The sequence below is a fragment of the Leopardus geoffroyi genome, chromosome C1, assembly GCF_018350155.1.
Source record: "Leopardus geoffroyi isolate Oge1 chromosome C1, O.geoffroyi_Oge1_pat1.0, whole genome shotgun sequence".
Classification (NCBI taxonomy): domain Eukaryota; kingdom Metazoa; phylum Chordata; class Mammalia; order Carnivora; family Felidae; genus Leopardus; species Leopardus geoffroyi.
In genome coordinates this window covers 2644967-2652913 of record NC_059328.1, presented here as the reverse complement: position 1 = coordinate 2652913, position 7947 = coordinate 2644967, and the positions used below count along the sequence as shown (strand labels likewise).

General features: G+C 48.7%; 1 long non-coding RNA gene across 1 annotated transcript; it reads left to right on the top strand.

The window, feature by feature from the left end:
- The first annotated feature begins 310 nt into the window (after positions 1-310).
- On the top strand, positions 311-2105 carry LOC123599917. The gene is made up of 2 exons (XR_006713350.1): positions 311-1122; positions 1392-2105. It is a non-coding gene; the product is annotated as an uncharacterized LOC123599917 (long non-coding RNA).
- The last annotated feature ends 5842 nt before the right edge of the window (positions 2106-7947 follow it).

The window sequence follows — 7947 nt, the reverse complement described above, 5'->3', positions numbered from 1 at the left end:
AGGGTGTTTATTCATTCTACTGGTATGTATTAACCACCATATGCCATGCACTGTCCTAAATTCTGGGAAAATAAAAGTTTAAAAAGAGAGAAAGAGAGAGAGAGAGAGAGAGGGGCGCCTGGGAGGCTCAGTCGGTTAAGCATCCGACTTCAGCTCAGGCCATGATCTCACAGTTCATGGGTTCGAGCCCCGCATCGGGCTCTGCGCTGACAGCTGAGAGCCTGGAGCCTGCTTCGGATTCTGTGTCCCCTGCTCTCTCTGCCCCTCCCCAACTCGTGCTCTGTCTCTCTCTGTCTCTCAAAAATGAATAAACAATAAATAAATAAACAAACAAACAAATAAATAAAAAGAGAGAGAAAGAGAAAAACCTTTGCCCTCACGGAGCTTACATTCTGTCAGGGAGGCAGACAATAATAGAATAACTAAAATATACCATCTGTTTTAAAAGTGCTTCTATAAAGGAAAGTAAAAATCAGGGGTGAGGAGCTGAGGTCGGGGAAGTTGAGATTCAAAATGTGTCTATCAGGGAAGGCTTCCCAGTAAAGGGGGCTTCTGAGCAAAACCTGAAGAGGGTAAGGGGACAGTCCTGTGGGAAGACAGTTCCAAGTGGAAGGGAGTGTATGTGCAAAGGTCCTGAGGCAGGGCCAAAGGGCCAGCAGGGAAGCCTTCTTGGTGAGCAGAGGACAGAGGGTGGGGACAAGGCCACCTTCCCACAGCAGGGCAGCATCAGAAGCCTTTGGTTTTCATTCCAGGTGAAATGGAAACCCCCCAAGGGGCCAATGGAGGAAACACAGGAGCAGATTCAAACTTCTGAACGTCCCGCCTGCTGCCGATGTCCCGGGCGGAAGTGTGCCGTCCGTCAGGAGCTGCCCTGGGTCCGGGCCCTGCAACCCCAGCTCCACCCTGACCAGCTAGCCCTGCACGCTTTGCCGGGGGTGGGGAGACTGCCTTTTCTGCCTTCTGGTGGCCCTTTTGTAGCTGTTTCCCGGGCTCTGTCTCCTCGTGGAACAAAGTAACGCCTGAAGCAGCCCGTGTCGGGAGCGCGGCCCCTCTTATGCCCTGGCCGCCGAAGGACAGGAGAGTCTCGCTAAGCCTCACGCTGGCTCGTCATCTGTTCTGCAAGTAGGTTTTCCGGGATGTGGTGCCCCAACCATCGAAGGCCATCATTTCCAGGAGACTCCTCAGAGGAGATCAGAGGGGAGCCGGGCGGTCCTCTGGGGGGGGGGGGGGGGGTTGTGCAGGGGGGCCAGTTCTGAAGGGCTCTGGAATCCCCGGGGCCAAAACCAGGGCTTGCATCTGACAACAACCGCGCCGTGCACGCACGCGGAAGCGGAACCTCGGCCAGCTCAGCCCCAGCATAGCCTGCGGTTTTCGTCATTCCCATCCTGCAGGTGAGGACAGCGGGGCACCAGAGAGGCTGACGTGATTCACCACGTGTGCGCTTACGGCCACCACGTCCAGGAGCTGCGTCTCTCCCCCCCGGGGCCCACGCTGCCCCCGCCCCAGCTCCCGTCCATCAGTACCACATTTCGCTTTGCACATTTCCTGGGGGAAGAATCCTAATTTGGCTTTGGAAGTACTATTAATACCGACTTTACACTTTTCTTTGTCCATTTGGAGCCATTTGCTTTTTCTTTTCCGGGTCTCAAACAATTCTGCAGACCTGTGATGAGCCGGCTGGCCCGGCCGCACCCACACCCGCTGCCCCCCGCGCCCACAGCCTTGTCGTCGCTCCTGCAGGCCAGCTGACTCCGGGTTGGCTCTGCACAGCAGAACTTCCTGGCGTCTGTCCCTGCCCTCGGGAACATTCTGCCCTTCCTGGGAACATGCCTTTGAGCTTGCCGAAGTCTGGTTTCCCTCCTACGCATCCTGAGAGCTGCTTGCAAGAGACGATGGACCAGCTTCACCTGCCCCCTCACTCCCCGGGCCTCAGCGCCTTCCCTGCACCCAGGTCGCCCGCGAGCATCGATTTCACACAGATGAACAGCTCCTTCCCATGGGAGTTCAAGATAACTCCTGCCGCTCAGTCATCTTTAAAATTGTTCCTTAACTGTCCCTGTCCCGAGTGTCATTTTTCCTCGGCGTTCAATTAAATTAAGCTGCTAGCGGCCGCACATTTTAATTTTCCTGTTTCACACCGGATAATAAATAGTGATCGGGGAACAGGATGGCCTCTTCCCTTGGCCTTCTCTCCTCCCCCTCACCTCTCGTTTCTCTACATCTCATTCCCTGAGTGCGTCTGAGTGTCTTGAGGGCCTCGGACCCCTTGATGAGGCCGGCAGGGCCTTGACTGTGCACCTGCATTATTCCCGGGCTCGGTCCTGGGCTGGCAGAAGGAGGTGGGATCTCAAAGGCAGCCGAGCTTGTCTTGGAGAGTGAAAGCTGCAGGCAGACTCCCACATCTCTGGCTCCTGAGATCTGCCCGTCTCCGGCTGTCAGCGGCCAGAGGATGGTCATGAGGCGGCAGCTCTGGGACCCCAGCTGCTGGGAGCCCGCGGTCTTTTCAGGCCAGCTCAGACCCCGCACTTGGTGAGTGCGGCGGGGCCCAGACATGAGGCTCCCCGCCTGTGCAAGCTGGGGTGACCCCCAGGCCCCAGCCTCGGAGACCCGCCCTCGGCAGGTGCCAGGGGCTGTGCTTGTCTTAGGGGGAGTTTTCAGGGGGAGCCCCGTGGTTTGATGGAAAAGTAACACTCATGAAAAGAAGATGTCATTTAAGACGGATTTCTCCAGGTCAGGTTTTGCTTTAAATCCTTACCTATCATGTCTTAATCTTCTCCGAGTTTTGAAACGTAGGCATTCCTGTCACCTGTTTAAAGAAGAGAAAACTGATGATGTTCTGAGGAGCCCGCTAATGTCCCCAGGAGGTTGTGGCACCAGAACTTGAAGTCTTATCCTTTTTTTTTTTTTTCTTTTTCTGTCAAACCATCTGTCCCTGGTTTTCTTCTCCAAGGAGGCCTCATTGATATTTCCAGGGTAACTGTTCCAGAAGCATTACAGTTTGGCCAGCCCTCTTATGGATTTGTCTCTCAGGGGTGACTCATTGTCATCAGTAGGTTTAGGGCACTAGTTTGAGGAAATCCTGAGAGGGCAAATTCTGGAGTCTGGCTATTTGGATTTAATCCCTGTCCCGCATCTTATTAGCTATGGGTTCTTTGCCAAGTCCTGGTTATTTCATCTTTAAGATAGGTTCAGTTAGGGGCGCCTCAACAGCTCAGTCGGTTAAGTGTCCGACTCTTGATTTCTGCTCAAGTCATGATCTCATGGTTCGTGAGATTGAGCCCTGCATCAGGCTCTGCACCGACAGCACAGAGCCTGCTTGGGATTCTCTCTGCCTCTCTGTCTGGCGCTCTCTCCCAAAATAAATAACATTTAAAAAAAATTTAAAAATATAAAATAAGGTCAGCTGCTCTAACAAGAAGATCCAAACCCGCAATGATTTCAACAAGACAAATGTTCCCTTTTCTCTCATACAACCGTTCTCAGGTAGGTAGCTCTGTTCTAAGGGCTCATTTGGAGACCGGGGTTCTTCTTCACACTTCTCAATAATCCCCAGTCAGTCAGAAGCACAGGTGATGCCACACACGCTGAATGTCCTACGGTTTGGTTCTGTTCTGCACTCCCTGGAGATAGCACCAGACCCCATGGGTGACGGCCTCAGTCCCACGAGACTGTCCCCCACTTCACATGCCAATTGCATGTCCAGAGTGTCACCTGTGCCTCTGACCCACTGGCTATAAATCAGAGGTCCCATGACCCCTTCCTCAAGGGTTAATGTTCTACAGTGCCTCAAATAACTCAGAGAAACATTTACTTACATTTATTAGTTTATTACAGAGAATATTATAAAGGATACAGATGAACAGCCAAATGGCAAACTATTTGGGGCAGAGGTCCAAAAGGGTCCCCAAAGCAGGAGCTTCTGTCCTCGGGGAACTAAGATGTGCCACCCTCCCGGCACCCAGATGTGTTTATCAGCCTGGAAGCTCTCCAAACCTCAACACTTTGGGTTTTTTATGGAGGCCTCATGACATAGGCATGATTGATTCAATTGTTGGCCACTGATGTTCAGTTCAACCTGTAGCCCCTCTCCCCTCCCAGGAGGGCAGGGGTAGGAAGGAAAGTTTCAACTTCCCACTCATGGTTGGTTCCCTTAGCATCTTTTGGTAACCTAGGAACTTTTCCAAAAGCCACCTCATTAACATAACAAAAGACACCTTGATCATTCATCACTTAGGAAATTCCTGGGGTTTTAAGAGCTCTGTGCCAGGAACTGGGATGAAGACCAAGTATATGTTTCTTATTATAAATCACAATACCACAGTAGAGTTCTACTGCTAAAAGAAAAAGGAGGAAATAGATGCTAGGATATAATTAGCAATCTGCCAAAGGTGATGGTCCTGGACCCCATAGGTTTTCTGAGAGGATTAAATGAGACACACATATATAAAGCTTTGAGTATAAATAGGTGGCATTTGCTAAAACCTCCTGAAATGGTTTTATTAATATCACCACTATTGTCACCATCATCATCATTATCACCACCATCATCACCCTCACCACCATCATCATCACCACCATCATCACCATCATCACCATTATCACCCTGACCACCATCATCATCACCATCACCATCATCACCATCATCGTCATTGCCATCATCATTATCTTATTCATCAGCTCAAGCCAGCAAGAAGAATAATTGGGCTTATATTAACATTCTTGTTTTCTGGTCACAGGTATATTTTTCTAATCATTTCTGCCTCCATTCACTTCCAGAATTCAAATGCAAACAGAAGCCTAATTTATCACTACATCAGGTTCAGTAAATGCTAGTTTGATACAGTAATTCACACAGGTTTTACAAATGGTTTTGATCACAAGAATTCACAGTAAGCCTTGTAAATATGTGCACAGCTTTAAAATGGTATGTCTCTGACCCAGCAACTTTGCTTTTGAGATTTTACATGAAGGAAATAACCGCAGAGAAGCAAAAAGATTTATCTACTGGGATGTTTCTCGCAGCAATATTTATAACAGTTGAAAAATTGGAAACAACCTGAATGTTGAAGAATAGAGGCTTGGTAAAATAAATTATACTATATCTATATAATAAAATGCTATGCAGCTTTAAAAATTATACTGTTGAAGAATATTCAAATATATGGAAAAATGTTCATGATACATATTTGTTAAATAAAAAAGCAAATTTGTAAACAGTGTGGGAAAAATTATAATCTTGGTTTGTGGAGGAAAAGCAACTATCAGGGAAGAATGCAGACTGTGGAAGTGGAAAGATTTGAATCCTGGTTCTTCCATGTTCCTTGGGCAAGACACTTAACTTTTGTGCCTCACTTCCCTCTTTTGCAAAACATGAATTATAATAATACTCTCCTTAGAGGGGGCCCAGGCAAAATCCCCTCCCCTTCCTTCAACACAGCATACCTGGCAGATGGTTCTTCAATCTCTATTTGGATACCTCTGATGAATGGGTCCCTCAACACCTCCCATACTGGCCATAAGTGGAAGAACTCTAACCACAAACTACTCACTGAATGGATGGAACCCACCTCGAAACTTACATTGTCCAGGCTGGGACTTGTGTTTTCATTGTTATGACTAATAAAAGGGCAGTGGGCATTTGATGCATACATGCAGTTGTTGTGAGGCTTAGGTTTCTTATCTGGATTCCCAGAAAATCCATGTGAATTGTCTTGGGACCATCTGTAGACTAGCCCAGTAGTCTTGGTTAGGGAAAGGGAGCTGAACAGAGCCACTAAAGCAGGGTGCAAATGGTATAACTTATGGAGACATCTCTGATATCAAGTCAGAGATCAAGAAATACTCAGAAAATCAGTCTCACCTCTGCCACTAAAGAATCAGTTGACCTTGGGCACATCACTGTTCTTAAAGTTTCAGATTCCTTGACTGACAAAGAGAGATGGAGAGAAGTAGGGGTTTCAGGCATCCTTTTAAGGGAGGGTACCCCTTTGTTGAAATGTCATACAGTGCAGCAGGCCATTGTGTCAAATAAATGAGGAAAGATGCTATTGGCAAGATAAGGGAGTAAGGGGATCCAGGACATCCCTGCTCCTCCTCCTTATGTGTGCCCAGAGACAGTAGTGTCTCTGTGGGACCCAGCTGCAACTTTGTCTTCATATTTATGCAAACATAAAATTAACACCTGTAGCACTCTGCACAATAGCCACAGGTGGGAAGAACCCAAACCCCATTGATGGGCAAGTGGACCAACAGGTTGAAACATGGGTGTCCGTACCGTAGAATATTGCTCAGTCATAAAAGAAATTCAACACTGACATACACTACAATGTGACAAGCCTGAAAACATTATGCTAAATGAAAGCAGCTGGTCACAAAGGGCCATGTGTGTATACAACACATCCAGAATAGGTCAGGTCAGTCCTTAGAGACAGAGACAAGATTGGTGATTGCCAGAGACTGGGGGGAGAGGAAGGCTGGGGGTGATCGCTAATGGGTATGAGTTTCCTTTTGGGATGATAAGAGTGTTTTGGAAAGTAGATAGTGGGTGGACAGCATTGTGAATTCACTGAATGTCATGGTTTTATTTAAATGTGGAATTGTTCACTTTAAAATGATTAATTTTATGCTATGTGAATTTAGCTCACCAAAAAAGCCCAAAACATTTACACGCAGAAGGGGAATAATGTTCACCTAACCCACACATAGCAATCACAGAGCATTTCATATTTTAAAATACTTGTTTCAGTCCCCTCTCCCCCTATCTGTAGGGCAAAAGTTGCCCTCTTTCTGGAGTTGATCTGCCAGGAGTAGGACCCGGGTTGGTAGGCTCCTATCTGCCTTCCACCACACAGCTGTCCATCCTCTCACTCTGGAGCATGATCCTTGCTGATGCCAGTGGTTGCTCCTGGCTTTGTGGAGGGACAGTGGCATCTGGTCGTGGCCCAGGTAGGCTGCTTACGGTGTCAGGGGTCAAATGCACAGCACCAGGCTCTCACTAATTGATAACAAGGTGCCCAGAGCTCTAAATGCACTTCACCCATTTGGCTATAACCCAGGCTGGTGGGTGGTGCCACAATGGTGTGGAGGGTTGGAAACTGGCCCCATTCTTTCAACAGGTAACTATTGAATGCCCATTACGGATTCCTGTCCAGACCCCATGCTGGGTGCTGGGATTTCAGTGGTGAACTGGACTTATCTGGCGCCCCAGAGCAGAGAGCTCACAGCCTAATACCAGAGGCAGGCTTCCTAATGAGGCCATTATAATGTAACATCTGGAACAGTGCACACTGTGGGGCTCCACAAGATCAGTGGGAGGAGTCTCAGAGGTGACCCTCCAAACTTCTTAAAGGAGCAGGAGTTTTCATCCACATCATCCACACCCAAACAGGTGGGGAAGAGAAGTTTCAGGAAACCCACCCCCAGCCCCAACCTCTGTGCAGGTGAAGTTCCTGAGCAGCGAGAGTGTCCCCTGTCACCCTGCCATGTGAGGGTTAATGTACTAAGTAGGGCGTGGGGCAGGACAATAACACATTGGGTTTGCACTTTGGGATATGTACCCCCTTACCTGGGAGACTAGATTTTGGGGGGGGAGGGGAGGGGAGGGGAGACCCATTGGGTCAAGGAGACCTGGCCTAGGTGTTCAGGTGAAAGTTGCCATCAGGCTCCTGGGTGATGATGAAGACAGAGAGCTAGGAGAGAGAGGGATGGGGTCAGGAGGGATATGAGGAAGGGAGGGTTCAGCAGGGGCTGGTGTTGAAGGCTTGGTTGGGGAGGGCAGGGAAGGAGGCAGGGACAGAATATCAGGACTGGGCAGTGATGGACAAGGGACCTTTACTGAGATCAGGACATAGAAAGGGTCAGATTTGGAAGGATGGCAGATGATACTGAGTGTAAGGTACTTGAGGGCACCCAGGTGGAACTTTCTGCAGGTCAATAGAGTCCCTATCT